The sequence below is a fragment of the Myotis brandtii genome, unplaced genomic scaffold (assembly GCF_000412655.1).
Source record: "Myotis brandtii unplaced genomic scaffold, ASM41265v1 scaffold383, whole genome shotgun sequence".
Classification (NCBI taxonomy): Eukaryota; Metazoa; Chordata; class Mammalia; order Chiroptera; family Vespertilionidae; genus Myotis; species Myotis brandtii.
Window position 1 is genome coordinate 1637118 of NW_005364711.1, and position 16927 is coordinate 1654044.

Consider the following 16927-nt stretch of genomic DNA (forward strand, 5'->3'; position numbering starts at 1 on the left):
GAGAGAGAGAGATAAGGAGGCAAGAAAAAATAAGTAGGGAAAATGAACAAAAAGGCAGGGAAACATACATTCCCCCAAACCTTCAGGGAGATTAAAGCAGAGTTTTAGCTTCCATCCGGCCTGTTCTTTAATTACTGCTAGGCCACCGTGTGATCTCAGGAACATGACTTGATTTTCCTAAACCGCTGCTTCTTTTATTTACAAAGGGTGGGATTGGGGATTACATGAAATGATATTCATCTTAAATAAAAAGCTCAGTAAGTATGTATTTTTGTCATCGCCAAGTTGCCAGGAAGATGGGATGACACCATCGCATCATGTTGCTTTAGTGTCTTTAGTCGGATGCCTTGGAATTGGACTCCAAGATGAGATTTGTGCGCAAGTAAATGATAAAGGAAGTGCTCCCAGGAGGAACTAGTAAGGGACCTGAGAGGCAGGACCGGGGAGGCGAAGAGTCCGGGCCAGCGTTGGGCTTTAGGCAAAGCCTCGCCTCTGCTTCAAGCGGACCCTGGAGCTCAGAGGATGCCCTGGACTTGGTCATCTGCAGTCATTGGCTCACGTCACCCAAGCAGGACACACTTCTGGTCACCCTGATTCTTGAAGCCTGAGCACAGCAACTCCTAGAGCCGTCTTCCCAAGAGAGTAAGAGGTCCGGGCCTTCAGGAGCAGAGCACACACCTGCCAGCAGAGGGGCCCTGGCAGCAGCAGGAGGCATCTGATGAGGACAGGTGGCTGGGTCGCTGTCCGTGTCCACCACACTGTGACGGACACCTTCTCAGCCCTTTCTCACTCGTTGCCCAGTTCATCCCACTGCAGCCCCAGTAAGAGCTTTCAGGGGACCACGCTGAGTGAAGCGGCCTGGAGATGGGCCTCTGAGGAGGGCCCTGCTGTCTGTCCCAGCCCTCATTCCTGGAGTGGCTTGAGCTGCTCCTGCCACAGTTGCGATGGGAGGACTCTGCCCTCTGCTAATTCCAAGGAAGTCCATGGAGAAAAAAGCCAGCTCCGAGCCTATCAGTCCCAACACACCCTTTGCTTCCTCAAAGCATGTTCCCGTGTTTGGTGATGTTATTTAATATTGTACTTCAGACAGTTCTGGAAGTCTGGCCTTGAGGAAAGGCAGAACCAGCAACAAGGTCAAGAGTAAGAGTGAGAGCGAGATGGGGAGAGAGGCCCCCACAAGCCAAACGCCGGACGCTAGCAGGGCTTCCGGACTCAGGCTGCACATTAGCACCCGCTAAGGAGGCTCCAAAGTCCCCCCATGCCCAGGCTGCAGCCAGAACAATTCCGTGAGGACATCGGGTGAAACCGAGGTGTCAGTAACTGTCAGAGCTCCCAGCGCTTCCAACGTGCTGACAAGTGTGAAAATCTCAGGGCTAAAGGGAGCCACCCAGTCGCAGGGGCCACGGCTGCTGTGTAATGATGGGGACTGTACTTCACAAATGACTGCAGATCACTGCAGTCCCCTGTTATGAGCTGCAGGAGGGACATATGTGTACATATGTCCAATGTGTCCACTGTGCAGGGAGGGAGCTCTACTGCCGGAATTTGGGAAGGGAGGAAATGTGCTTAGAAGTCTTCACATTAGAAAAAAAAATACTAGAGCCCTGGCTGGGTGTGTCTCAGTGGGTTAGAGCATTGTCGATATACCAAAGGTTGTGGGTTCGATTCCCGGTCAGGGCACATACCTAGGTTGTGGATTTGATTCCCAGTCAGGGCATGCATGGAGGCAACCGGTCAATGTTTCTCTTTCTCTCTCTCTTTCTTTCTTTCTCTTTCTTTCTTTCTTTCTCTCTCTCTCTCTCTCTCTCTCTCTCTCTCTCTCTCTCACCCCCCCTCTCAAATCAATAAAAACATATCTTCTGGTGAGGATTAAAAAAAATATACTAGAGCTGGATTTAAAGGATGAATGGGGATTTGAGAAGTGAATGATAAGGAAACAGCATGTGTATGGCCTGGAGGAAGAATAAAAGACATTGGGTTCCAGCGTATGTAAATGGCTTGCTGTGGCGAGTCCAGTGTGTGGGAGCACATTAGCAAATGAAGGGTGTGGGGAGGGTGGCATAGTCTGTGCATTTGGACCCTTTGGCCATGGGGAGAGCACATCTCCCCATGAGAGCGCTGAGAGCCTAGGAAACCTTGACCCTCACCTGTTCCCTCAGCCCAGCATTCTGGGAATATGGACAAGAAGGGGATGCATCTGTTCATTAGTGACAGCATATTTTCCTAACACACACACACACACACACACACACACACACACACACACACTCCCTTCTATTAAAATCAGTCCAAATGTAATGCCCCGCCCCAATTTTTGGCAAATTCCCAGGGATATTGCACTGAATGGTCATTTCCACATCCAAATTCCTTTTTCTGCCAAACCCCAAATCTCACTTCAGCTGACTCCCCCGGGGTTGCTCTTTCCCTTTGGGTTGGTACCAACATAGATGAGGATTTTGATTTCCACCAGAACCTTTCACGCCAGGCATTTGTGTGTTTAGCAGACTTTTTGAAAACTGAGATGATGAAGGGTGTTTACATGACAGAAAAACAAATAAGTTAAAATGAGAGTTTGAATATTTTTGCCTTAAAAGTCCTTGGGCTGTGCCTCCACAGAGAATTTCGTGCTGGTCACATTTCTCTAAAGGTTCCAGCCTCCCGCTCTGTAGTTCAATCTCTCACCAGCCAACCTGCCACACACACACTTTTATACGTGCTCATCTTAATTCCCTAACTTAATTATGCAGAGCAGTTCAGCTGTTCTGAGATCTCCACCCGCTATTGGACTCTAGGCTTATTTTTACAAATATCATCTCATGGAAGTGCTAACACAAAGGTTCACCCAGCCTCGGACTCATTGCTTGTCAGCACAGAAGACATGGAAGAAGCTTAGAAATTTCTGTCTTTCCTCTCTTCTTCTCCCACTGGAAGGAGAGAATATAGAAACGTATTTTCCCACTGGTCAAAGTTATGATAGCCCACTTATTAGAAAACAGTATTAGCTCTAGTTTTTGTTTTAAATAACTTTTCTTTCAATTCCATTCGATAACAAATATCATATTGTCCACAGAGAGGTTGAGGCACTTGGGCACAAGTCTAATACAATGAAGGGAAAACAGCTTTGTTGAGCATCTACTAAGTTCTAAGCATCCCATATAGATTAATTTAATTTTCTTTATCTGACTTTTAAACATTATTATTATGAAATGAATGAGGAAACAAAGAGATTCAAATTACTTTCTCAGGGTTATCTAACTACCATGCCATAGTCATATGTGTTCAGTTTTTTTCTAATTCTTCATATAGAAGTTGAATGCAAATATTACCCTCTCTCATTCACTCATGAGGCGTTCAACAAAGTTGCCAGGATACCATAAAGAATCCTTATGTATCCCACATCCAATTTTCCCTATGGTTAATCCTATCCTATATAATAAAAGGCTAATATGCAAATCCACCGAACAGCGGAACAACATGTCGCTATGACGCAGACACTCAACGAAGGAGCCGAGAGCACTCATGGCTGGCGAGTGCAGCAGCGGTGGCGGGAGCCTTCCTCCCTCTGCTGCAGAGCTAAGGATGTCCGTCAGTCAGACATCCCCCAAGGATTCCTGGACTGTGAGAGGGCGCAGGCTTGGCTGAGGAACTGCCTCCAGCCACTGCCCCCCGCCCCCCCCCGCAAGTGCATGAATCTCATGCACCGGGCCTCTGGTATATTATATCAGTATGCATGTGAATCACAACTAATGAATCAATATTGATACCCTATTAATTTAAAAAATGCATGCTGTGTTCAGATTTTCCCTCATGTTTACCTAATGACCTTTTATCTGATCAAAGATGCCATCCAGAATACAGTGCATGGGATGCCATGACTCTTTATGCTCCTCTGCACTGAGATGGTTTCTCAAGCTTTGACTGTTTTTTTATGATCTTGAGAGTTTTGGGGACTACTGATTGGGCATTTTGTAGAATGTCCTTCAATTTGGATTTTTTCTGGTGTTTTTCTCCTGCTTACAGAGGGGTTATGGGTTTGGAGAAGGACCAAAGAAAAAAAGCTCCATTCTCACTGTGGCACCTCAAGGGCACACAACTTATCACTGTTGGTGATGGCTTGATCGCCTGGCTGGAGTAGGTATTGCCAGGCTTCTCCACACACACTTACTACTCTCCCCTTTCCGAATTGTACTCTTTTGAAGTCCAAGGGGTTGCATTTAGATGAGAACTGTAAGAAACTTAAAAAAAATAACACATGGACCTTTTGAGTTACCTCAAGTCTAGCTTGAATAAAACACATACACACCAGAGAGAGAGAGAGAGAGAGAGAGAGAGAGAGAGAGAGAGAGAGAGAGAAAATGTTTATATTACAAGAATGATTACTTAATGGATAAGGGATATGAAGCACTAAATCTTTAAATCACATTCCATCATCATAACCCCCTGGCAGACATGAACTTGTTCTGGTTACAGAGAAAATGAAATTTATTCCATCACTTCTTTTGGGGGATGGTTTGTTAGGATAGAAGGATATACCTTTGGCAATAGAGATTCCTTTAAGAAATGAGCCCTTTAATGATCTTGAGATTTGAGTCAGGAAACATTTCCTGAGTGCCTCTCCTGTGCAAGATACTATTCCAGGTGTGGGTGGAGAGGTGGCAGGAGGGTTCCAGAGATTTCTAGCACCTGTTCAGAGCTCCTCATCTCACAAAGGAGGGAAGATATGTACCCAAACTGCTATACTAACAGGAACAGAAAGCTTAGAGATCTTAAGATAAAGCCAGCAAGTGCTCAGGGGCCTGAGGAATAAAAGAGATTCTAAAAAAAAGAGAGGAGAAATTAAGAAAGATTTCCTGGAGAAAGATAAGACTTGACCAAGTCTTGAAAACTGTGTATGATTTCATGAAAAAGAATTGGTTCATGCTAAGGAAACATCAGGATCAAAGACCTAACGACATTAAAATCATGAAGCTGTTTTAGGAATAGAAAATGAGCTGGAGACTGGCTGGCGTGGCTCAGTGGTTGAGCCTCAACCTATGAACCAGGAGGTCACTGTTCGATTCCCAGTAAGGGTGGTGCCCAAAATTCACTTGAGTGAGGGGATGCAGGCATTGGCAAGTGTTAAGTGTGGAACTCGTAGAGAGATAGTGAAAGGCTTTGAATGCTCACCAGTAGGTCTAGACCAGTGATGGTGAACCTTTTGAGCTCGGCGTGTCAGCATTTTGAAAAACCCTAACTTAACTCTGGTGTCGTTACACATATAGAAATTTTTTTATATTTGCAACCATAGTAAAACAAAGATTTATATTTTTGATATTTATTTTATATATTGAAATGCCATTTAACAAAGAAAAATCAACCAAAAAAATGAGTTCGCGTGTCACCTCTGACACGCGTGTCATAGGTTCGCCATCACTGGTCTAGACTTTAGGTTGCAGGAGGCATTTCTACATATGGGAGTGGTCTGGCCAGCATTATGTTTCAGGAGAAGTAGTCTGGAGTATGTTCTAAGGATAATTGTTGCAGTGAAGTGGAAGAGCTTAGCAGCAAGAACATTTTGAAGACCATGGTTAAGTGTTGGTAGATACTAGAGGTAATACAAGAATTAAGTAAACAATAAGTCATTTACTTAAGGGAATAAGCCAGTACATGGTGTGATGAATTTTGGATCATTCCAAGTTTTCTGTGGTAAGAGTCAACAAAATCTCTTATCTCTTTTGTATGTGTGTTTTTAATCCTTCATAACAACTTCTTGAGGTAGATGTTATCCATCCGCATTTCCCAGATTGAAAGGAAAAAATGTGGCTCAGAAAAGCTGAATATCATGTGCAAGGCCACACGGCGAGCAAGTAATGGAGCCCAGGATTGAACTGTCATCCAGAGTGACTCAGGAGTCTGACCTCTCAGGACATTCTGCGTCAGAGCTAAGTTTATAGATGGTCTCACATGTCCGTGTGTGAACCATCTATTTATGGGTCACCCAGAGAAAATGTGTAATATCAGGCTGACTTCACCCTGCCACCCAGCACGTTCCTGGAGTACCTCCCAGCTGGTGTCTACTCAGGGAACAAAAGCTCACTTCAATATTAGCCCAAGTCAAACCTAATTAGAAAGGCAAATCCACTCACCGTCTTCCCAGTCCTAAATTGGTGGTACATGCCAAGTAGTAACTTTCCTGTGTTTTCTGCTACTTTGGTTTCTCAGTTCTAGTTCTGATCACCCTGGGTGATGCTCTGTCTAAAAATGGGCCCATTTTCCTATTTTGTTTCAAGGTGAAAATCCTCTATGAATTATCGAATTAATAGTTATATCTTTAACCTTGCACTGGAGCCACTGTACCGGGAGACTTGATGCACTGAACTGAAAGACAGTTAGTGAAGGCATGACTTGTGTCAAGTTACAGGGAATTGAGGTGACGAAGGCATGGTTCCTACACTCAAGGAAGTACAACCTAGAAGGTGGCATATGATTTGTATTTAAATAACTGAAAACCTTAGTTATCCCTGATACTAACTCAGGCCCTCTGATGTCTACTTCATGTTAACTCTTCCAAAGTGCCTGGTTGGACGAGGGCTTTATAGCCTTAGCTCTATTGATATTTTGGTCTGGACAATTCTCTGATGTGGGGGAGGGGGGCTCCCCTCTGTGTTGTAGAATGTTTAGAAGAATCTTTGGTCTTTACTCACTGGATATCAACAGCAGCACAACCCTTACCCCCAAGTTGAGACAACCAAACTGTCTCCAGACATGATCAAATGTCTCCAGGGCCTCCATGGAAAATTATGGGATAGTCCACACAATTCCTGTCCTCAGAGGCTATCATCACTACCATCTTGGCTAATATATATGGAGCCTCACTATGCTTGCTTAGTAGGACACTATGCTATGTGTTTGTCATGTTATCATCTCAACTCTAGATAATGCAGGGAGATAGTATTATGATAACCTTTTTTTAGATGGAAGAAATTGTGGTTTACTGATGTTCAGAAACTCACTCTAAGTCATAAAGTAGCATAAGGTAGAGCTAGGACAGAGATGGCGAACCTATGACATGCATGTCAGAGGTGACACGCGAACTCATTTTTTTGGTTGATTTTTTCTTTGTTAAATGGCATTTAAATATATGAAATAAATATCAAAAATATAAATCTTTGTTTTACTATGGTTGCAAATATCAAAAAATTTCTATATGTGACACGGCACCAGAGTTAAGTTAGGGTTTTTCAAAATGCTGACACGCCGAGCTCAAAAGGTTCGCCATCACTGAGCTAGGACTTACAGCCAGTTGGAGCTGCTCAAAAATCATGACAGGAAACTGACCTCCGTAAACGCAACCAGTCATCTAATATATGGAAAGAGGGCAGCTGTTCACTGGTAAGCGATGAGGGCCAGGCAGCCCGCAGACAACTTTTCATACGCAATACCAAATTTAACCCTCATTCAAAACCACAATGTCATTCCCATTTTACTGGTCAGGAAACTGAGGTTCAGACAAGTGAAGCGACTTTCCCCCAAGGTTCCAGGGCCCATGCATGATGGAGTCTACATTCAAACCCAAGTCTGTCTGGCTCCAGAGAAAAAGACATATCCCTGCTTCTCATAAGTCTCCCCAACCAGCACTCACACGAGGCAGGACCTACACTTTCATCCCAAGTGAACCTGCAAAATGGGTTCTTGGGGCCAAGGATCCATAGCTCGGCCATGAGCATCCTCCGCGGCACTCCCCCTCCAGGCCCCTGTCCCCGCTTCCATCCAGCCCATTGAAGGGGGTCAGTTCTCTGTTTCAACAGCCTCCTGGGCTCTGCACACCCCATGCCAACCCAAATAAGCATGTGGGTGTTTGGTGAGTGTTTTTTCTCACTGGGAGGCCCCGCACATCAGAGTGTGGATTTTGGTTTCAAGTCTTTCCTACCTTTTGGCCAACTCTTCTCTCACCTACTGCACTGGGCAGTCCCGCCTCCCTCTAGCCTCGCTCTTTGCCAAACCCTGACTCTGGCTGGGAAACAGAAGGCTGCATGCTGCCCTCCTTGGATGTCGCCCTCTTTGGTTCCATGAATAAGCCAGCAGGAATGCTTCAAGAAAGCAAAGCCATCATTTTTCCACCAAAGGAGAAAAAAAATACACTTTCGTGGTTGTGCCCGAGTAAAAACACCCCAGGCCTCCTGCGTGGTTTGGTCCCCGGGCTCAAAATGGGCACCAAATAGGACTTCAGGGGTGAAATCATTCTGTCTTTCAATTCCTCTGTGTTTACCACTGGGACACTGGGGGAGAATGCCGGACTCCGATGCGAAAGTGGTTTTTGACCAGCAGTCATCGCCCACATCAATGGGAATTAAACTCACATAAAAATGAATAAAAAGGCAGCCAGTGGCCTTAATAAGGAAGAGACAACTCTTCCCACCGCAAAATCCTTGTCATTTAATTACAAATGAGAGTCCATTAGGGGCTGTGTTTCCTTTCTGGGCCCGAGGGCTAAGAGGTCCAGGAAACCAGCTTGTGTCGCTGTCAGCACATCTTCTAACTTTGTGATTGATTCTTCAAGCACAAAAGCTCCCAAGGACAGTGTGGAATCTTGGAGCCGCCAAAGGGAAGAGAGAGAGTGTGTTCATGTGGACACTGGCCCTCCTGTAGAAACTGGTGTATTTGCGAACGCCCCATGCCACCATCACAGTGGAAGACAGGATGTGACCAGGCTCACAGGAAAACTTGATTGAGTATTCAAAATCACTGAAGCATGTGTGAAATACACATTGTCCCGAGCTTTAAAAAGTCTGAGTTAAAAACAATTGAGGAGCAGAGGAGTATAATGGAAAGAACATTGACTTGAAAAAATCAGTCAAACCTAATTAGAATGCAGCACTAATCACCACTTGACTACACAGTGGTGTATAATTGAAGAAAGCAGTTGCAAAATTTTATTTGGCGTAAAGGAGATTTAAAACGCTTTTTAACTGAAAATGGTCTTGGTAGCTCCAAAAGTTTGCTTCCTTTCTGAAGCACTGAATTATGGTGTTATAAACACCTCAGCGAATCTTACCTGACGAGTTTAAGGCATCCTAGCCCAAACCAAAGGGCTGTTCTACGGGCAAGATGAAACTGAGGTGCAGAAGAACTTATTATTCATCCAAGAACACACGAAGAAGTGGCAAATTGAGGATTTGAACCTAGCTCTCTGTCTGACCTTGAGTGTTCATTATACCTTTCGGAACTGTGAGGACTCAACTGGTCAGTGCTCCTTCCAATACTGTGTGTGGACTGAAAGTTTATTACTCAAGTGACAATGCTAAGCATTGTTTGGGTTTGCCATCCTCACTTGAGTGCTCAAATGATTTTTTACAAGCCTGCAATTACCCCTTTCCTTAATTTATCAGAAGCAAATGGCATCAGGCTAGAAGTTAATCTTTTCTTGTGTGAACCAGAAAAAGCACCTAACTCAGGTTGACAAGTAGGTTCAGCTCTTGATTCGCATCTGCTGGGCGACCACAAGGACCACAGCTTTGCACAGCCCCACGGTTACCATCCTAAGGTTCAGCTCTTGATTCACACTATCTGCTGGGCGACCACGAGGACCACAGCTTTGCACAGCCCCACGGTTACCATCCTCTTCCTATTCCATGTCCTGGAGCACAAATCCATGGAATCCCATGTGTATGGACTACAGTGGGAACGGCCAGGCAATGCGGAAGCTCTGACAACTCTGATCAAGTCAGCAAACCTTTAAAAGTCGGAGATTCCTCCTCGAGGGCAACAGTGATTTTGTCTACTTTTCAAGTATTAAATGAGTTAATGAGTGTAACCTTTCTAGCATAGAGTTCTCTGTCTATACAATGCCTGACACAGCACCTGGGCCATTGCTGCTTTATGAATATAAACTTGATTTGAATCAAATTGAAATCACTCATTATTCTTTTCAACTAAAGAAAACATTAGTCTAGTATATAATCTCTCATTTGTGGGTCCTTGAGGAACTAGGACAAACATGTGGGAATAACTGCACGGGTGGGATGATGCAGTGGGTGGCTTTGAAAGCCAAAGCACAACATGAGAGCTCTGTCTTTTGGGACAGAAAGTAAGGGTGTGGGCTGGTGAAGATGGTGAGAAGCACTAAACAGGAAGTCAGGGTGGGGACGGGAGACAAAGTCTGAGCTTGAGGAAGAAGGAGCTTTAGTGAAAACCCTATCCCATTGGTCTCTCCATGAAGGTGAGACCTCACCCCAAGGTTGACTCTCAAAGTCGGGATGAGTGTCCCCCAACATACTCATGTTCCCGGGACGAGCTGGGCTTTACCCCACACCCAAGCCGGTCGCTCCTTATGGAGCTAAGAAGCCAGCTCCAAGTGAGAAGCAGGGTTGGAGATGAAGATGGATCATTACAAAGGCGATGACTCCTCTGGGGCTGGTAATTCAGGAGATGGCCCTTGGAGAGGACAATCCTGTTTTAACCCAATTAGGCTGCAGGAGTAAAGGCTAAAGAGGAATAAAAGCAAGCAAGGTGCCTTTTGTGTCACAAGAGGAAGACAAGTGGGTTCTCTGCTGAGTCATAATCGAAGCCTTCCATTAGCCAGCCCATTAACGCGGGAAGAAGGCCCAGGGGCCCAACTGCAGTCACGGACTCAGAGCCACAGTCAAGCCCGCTCTGTCTCAAAGCATCCCCCTGCCTTTTACTAAGCACCCGAAAATGAGTCATATCGCTTACTTTGACGACTACCCCTGTTACAGCATTATCTTTTCTTTGTACACCGGTTGGCAGTTTAGAATGAGTTTTCACATGATGACTGCCGAGAAGCCAGAAGGAGAGCAGCCAGTACAGGCTGCATGACCGCTGTGTACGAGATCTATAGTAAAGGATGCACAGATGTCTCGTTTGACCCACACAAATCTGGGTGGAAGTACCTTTACGACTCCCATTTGAAAGATGCGGAAACTGAGGAACAGAGTTTCACAGGTTGCCCTGATTCACATGCCTTTGAGAGGGAGATTCCAGATTTGAACTCGGGTCTCTTTCCCCGTAGAACACTGTCACTTATCTACACTAATAAAAGAGAAACATGGTAAGGATTTGAACTTGGGTCTCTTTCCCCCGAGAACACTGTCACTTATCTGTAATATCCTTACATCCTCAGCAGCTTCCAAAGTAGAGCTTATTTGCTTTCCTTGTCATTTGGGAAAGCTAAGACTCAGAAAGGTCCCGCAGGCCACACCGCAGGTAAGATGCCTAGGACTCGGATCCAGTTTTCTGACAAGTATGAGGCTTGTTTCATTCCACCACAGCTGTTCTGACATATTACAAGACACCTTGGCACAGACAGAGCAGAGAAGTCGCCAACTCTGCCTCCGTGAATGCATGTACACGCACTCACATACGCACACATATACTCTCACACACAGAAAGGAACATGCTACATTGAACATCCAGAAGAAAGGAAACTACCAGTAAAACTGATTGCTAGACTCCAAAATTCCTTGGAATCCTTTGAAATCATAGGGTAGCAGGGCCATTCCCGAAAATGAAGTAAAGCTGGTGGCAGGAAATGTGGAGCTCTTGTCCAATGTACTTATTTCATTCTCCTGAAATGCAGTGTTTTCCATGTAGGTCAGCAGCTTGCACAGCTAGCTGCAGGCGGAAGAAGAGGAAGCCGTGCGTGGGCCAGCCCCTCTGAGAGCGCCAGGATCCCAGCGATAAGCTTGGCACGCAGAGGCCCCCTGGCCATGCTCTTGGTGGGGGAGCCAGGCACAGGGACAATGACCAGTGGCCACAGAACCCCCAGATGTCATTCTCCAGGGCAGAGAGGCCAGTCCATTCTGTGCTGTAGTCTCCCTCTTGGGGAAGCCAGTGTCTCATATCCTATCAGTCCACACACAGGACTTCGCTGAGAGACAGAAGCATTGTAAAGTCTCTTGAGTAAGATAGATGCGCAAGAAAGAAGTGGAAGAAAACCTTTGTCATTGTAAAGAGCCCTGATTTTGTTCTCAGAGAGACCTGGATTGAAATCCCATCGTATTCCTCCTAATAGTGTATGCACTTAGAACCTCCGGCAAACAAGTTTACCTTCCCTAGCTACAGAGACTTTTCTATGAAATTGAGATACTATTTCAGAACATTGCAAAATTTAAAAAAAAAATATTAAGAGACCAGATAAATAATAGGGACTTAAAACATTCTTATTTGTGATTAATTCATGATAACTCTGCCAAGTAAATATTACTGTGCTAATTTTATAGATGAGGATCAATACCAAGATATTGTCCACTTTAAAACTCAACATCCAGGAAGCATCCTAAGGTCTATACGTGTGCATGCTCATGGGAGATGGTGTTGGTGGCAAAGCCATTGGAGGCAAAAGAAAGAAGTCAGTAAACATCGGAAAGAAAATGCACAAAACATACTGTGAGTGGTCTATAGAGCCAATATTGGCCAGATGCAGGGCTCATAAAGAAGAGTCATTATGTCATTACTAGAGGCCCGATGCACAAAGATTCGTGCAAGAATGGGCCTTCCTTCCCCTGGCTGCCGGCACTGCCTTCACTCCGGCCGGAGCCGCCTTTCCACCTTTCCACGCTGCCAGAGGCCCTGAGTAGCTGGGGTGGTATGGAATGCCTGCGTTGTTGCCATGGCGACGACATAAGCATCTTGCCCCACCCCCAGCCGCTCAGCACCTGTGTATGCAAATTAACCCACCATCTTTGTTGGGTTAATTTGCATACTCACTCCTGATTGGCTGGTGGGGTCATGAATGTACGGTCAATTTGCACCTTTCTCTTTTATTAGTGTAGATAATTAATATTTATTTCTCAAAATGATTTAAGACCATATCTCAGTGTGAGAGAGAGAGACAGGCCCAGTCCTTGGGGATGGAGAGGTGGGAGAGAGAGAGCAGAACAAATACTCATTCGAATATACAGTCAATTTGCACCTTTCTCTTTTATTAGTGTACATAATTAATATTTATTTCTCAAAATGATTTAAGACCAAATCTCAGTGTGAGAGAGAGACAGGCCCAGTCCTTGGGGATGGAGAGGTGGGAGAGAGAGAGCAGAACAAATACTCATTGGGCATTTACTATGTCAATCACTACACTAGGCACTTTAGTTTCATTGTCATATTTGATTCTATAGTAATTCTATAAGAGTAATGAGACTACTAGTTGCTCCCCTCATTATTCTTATTCCCTCTGCAGCTATTGCCAAGTTCTGCCACAACTCATTCATCACTCTCTTAAAAGGAAATGGCTTGCCTTCACTTTTTCTTCTTCTTCCATCCCATGAACTGAAATGTGGATATGGTATTTGATTATGTGAACCAGCTTTGATTATGTGAACAAAGACCACACCCTCAGGCAGAGGGTTTCCACCAAGAGTGATTTTTGTCTTCCTAGAAGACACAGGCAGTGTCCAGAGACAGTCTGAGTTGTCACAACTGGGGAGAGGATGCCACTGACACCTAGTAAGTAGAGACCAGGGATGCTGCTAAACACTCTATAAATCATGAGACCATCTCCCCACCCTCAGCCTGCCTCCTCTATCACAGTGTATCTATTTTGTATGCAGAAGGCATCTTCCCATTCAAAGATGCTCTCTGCAGTCAGCTATCTGATTGTCTGCCTCATCTTTCCCTTCATATCGAGGAGCTCTCATTATGCAGGATTAACATACAATGCCCAGCCTGACAGCGATGTGTGTCACTGCCTTTAGACAGACAATGCCAGCCCACAGCTTCCTTTCCACCTCCTGTAACTTATATGCGATCCCAGGAAGTGGGATGATTCATGTTGACCAGGGTAGGACCCTCCCACTCCATGGCTATGACCATGGGAGTCTTGAAGAAACATGAAACCTACAGAATCACAGAACCCTTCACTGGCCTCGTGACGCCAACCTTCATCACAGAGCACAGTGTGGGGGGTCTAGAAACGATAGCACACGAGTCAGTTCTCACAGGGTGTCTGTAGCTTCAGTACCATACAAAGCGATGTCTTTCATAATCCTTTCCTCACAAAGCCCTGGCTCTGTCTTGAACAACCCACCTCTTAAAATAGGTGGTGGGGTATTATCCAGAGCTCAGAAAGGAGCCAGTCTATACATGTGTCTCTTTTCAATCAGGGGTTTCATCCAGTGATCTGATCTCCACTCGGGCTCTCAGTATCTTGTGATATGTGACACCTTCCATGAGCAATGAACATTCCCCAGATGGGTAAGTCACCCACCACCTCAGCCCCAAAATATCTCTTAGATTTGCATGGGCTCTTCCCAAGCCCCAAACACTAACATTACACACATTCTAAGAATCTGAATCAGACTATTTAATTCAACCACGATAGGAATCATCTAAATGCTCTAAAATCAAATAGGAAATCAGGATGCCACAGGATTTCAATTTAAGGAGGCCAAAGCCACATTCTAAGGGAGCCAAAGAAGAAATGAGTGCAAACAAGGTGTAGAGAATTGTGGGGTGTGAAATCCCCTGCCAGGACTGTATTGCTGTCAATCTCTTTCTTAAAGTCCACCAATATTTTTTTTATATATTTAGGTGTTCCTATCTTGGGTGCATATATTTATGAGAGCTATATCTTCTTTTTTTTTAAATTTTGTTTTATTGCTTAAAGTATTACAAAGATATATCTTCTTATTGGATCGATTCCTTTAGTATTATGTAGTGACCTTCTTTGTCTCTTTTATGGCCTTTGCTTTGAAGTCTATTTGGTTAGATACAAGTATTGCTACCCCAGCTTTTTTTGTTTGTTTTTATGGATTTTTTTTCATCCCTTCACTTTCAGACTGTGTGTATCTTTTGTTCTGAAGTGGGTCTCTTGTAGACAGCATATATACAGGTCAGGGTTTCTTATCCATTCAGCTACTCTATGTCTTTTGATTGATGCATTTAATCCATTTATTTTAAGGTTATTATTGATCGGTACTTATTTATTGCCATTTTATTCTTTATACCTGTGTTCCCCTCTCTCTCTATTTCTTCTTCTTCTTAAAGCAGGCCCTTTAAAATTTCTTATAATACTGATTTGGTATAATGAACTCCTTCAGGTTTTTTTTGTTTTGTTTTGTTTTGTTTTGGTCTGGGAAGCTCTTTTTTCACCTTCAATTTTAAATGATAGCCTTGATCGATAGAGTAGTCTTGGTCATAGGTCCTTGCTTTTCATCACTTTGAATAATTAATGCCAATCCCTTCTGGCCTGAAGTGTTTCTGTTGAGAAATCAATTGGCAGCCTATGGGAGCTCCCTTGTGAGGTAGGTATTCTTGTGATCCCCATTTGTAATGATACTGGTGAGAAGATAAATTTAGTGGGTGGTTACTAGGTACCATTGGCATAAACCAGATTCAGTCACTGTGCTGTCGGGGACACTTAGAGAAGGGGTGTGTCCTATGTTCCACACAGTGTCTGCTTTTCTGGGCTACTCTCAACTTGGGTCTCAGCTGGCCGACTCTCAGGTCACCACCTGAACTCCAGAAATTGCTTCCTCTTTACATGACACTTATAACTCCTGGTGGGAAACAGGCAGAGGTAGTAGTAGTACATATGCAATGGGTCACCTTCTTACTTCCATGCCCTTTATTCTACATTCCAGTAACACACCATCTGTATGGGACTGTTAGGCTTTGCTGAAGGTTTGGGGAAATAGCCATTGTTAACAATTATATGTGAACATTAGCTATGGTTTTATCTGAAAGTCCTTCATCACCCAGTCATGAGAAATTTCTCATTGGTTACTTTTCTCCACTGGTTCAAGGCTCCACGGTGCATTCTCTGGCCTCTTTCTTCTGCTTTTATCTCTGTACCACGCTGGGACAACCCACATGGATACTTGTAAAACCTACAGGCTATTTCAGCTTACCATAGCACAAACAGTTCCAAATAACATTATAGAGATGCAGAGTAGATGAGTGGTCCCAGGGAAGAGTTCATGGAGAATGGGAGTTGGAAGACCCAAAGCTTGAAAACTATCCAAGAGGTATTCATGAATCCTGATGCTATAGGGTATCATTCATTTTTCCCAACTGAAGTAAAAGTATTAAAGTGACTGAATCACTGAAAAATGAGAAAACTTCTTGGGGAGAGAGGACTCCAGGAAGTCTATCTAGACCGTCAGAATCCACAGAAAATGAAAAGTCAGCCTGTTCATTTCTCTTTATTTCAAGATGCATTTCTTTCATGTGGATGTTTGCACTGCTTTCTCAAGATCTCCCACGACTATTAGTAAATAAAATTGTTGGTTTTATCTCTCAGAAATCATTTTGTAAATGAGGAAAAATTCAAACAATGGCCTGAATATAATTTAATCTTCCTCCTTTGGTTAAACCTAGAAAAATACTATCATTTAGTGAGATAAAATCAATTTAATAAGTTAGCAATAATGAGGCATAATTTGAAATCAAGTCTGTTTTATTCAAAATTTCACTTATACTCTTTTCCCTAAGTAATTCTGACTCTCAAGGATATGCTATAAAATACTGTACCTACTCTGGCATCTATATCTATAAAAGGCTAATATGCTAAGTGTCCCTCCGACCATCCGACTGGTTGCTATGATGCGCACTGTCCACCAGGGGAGAGACGCTCAATGCAGGAGCTGCCAAGATGCGCACTAGCCATTTACAAAGAAATGGCACCGTGGACCTGGTGCTGACAAAGCAACACATGGACAAAGCAACAGACAAAGCAATTCAGCTTCCCCCAAGTGGGACACAGGCCCCGCCACCACCCTGGAATGACAACCCATCAAATCACAGCCAGTGCTGCCAAGACCCCAAGGTGCAAAATGTGGCTCACAGCCCAGCCCGTAAAAGGTCGCTGTGGGCACCAGGTAATGACATCATGTAGCAACGCCTGGTTTCCTCTCCCTAGTGACTAGCCTCCTTGGAGTTTCTTCAGCCCAGGAACACAACTTGCTTTATAGCCAGGTGCAAACATTTTACACTT

At 44.3% G+C, this 16927-nt stretch overlaps 1 protein-coding gene and 1 long non-coding RNA gene across 2 annotated transcripts in view; one reads left to right on the forward strand and one right to left on the reverse strand.

Moving 5' to 3' along the window:
• ANKFN1 (ankyrin-repeat and fibronectin type III domain containing 1) overlaps positions 1–16927 on the reverse strand; it is a 450804-nt gene that overhangs the window by 394695 nt on the left and 39182 nt on the right. The window lies entirely within an intron of this gene.
• LOC106727179 overlaps positions 16678–16927 on the forward strand; it is a 20814-nt gene continuing 20564 nt past the window's right edge. The window contains exon 1 of the long non-coding RNA XR_001363345.1: positions 16678–16787. This is a non-coding gene — a long non-coding RNA (uncharacterized LOC106727179). The remainder of the gene's footprint in view (positions 16788–16927) is intronic.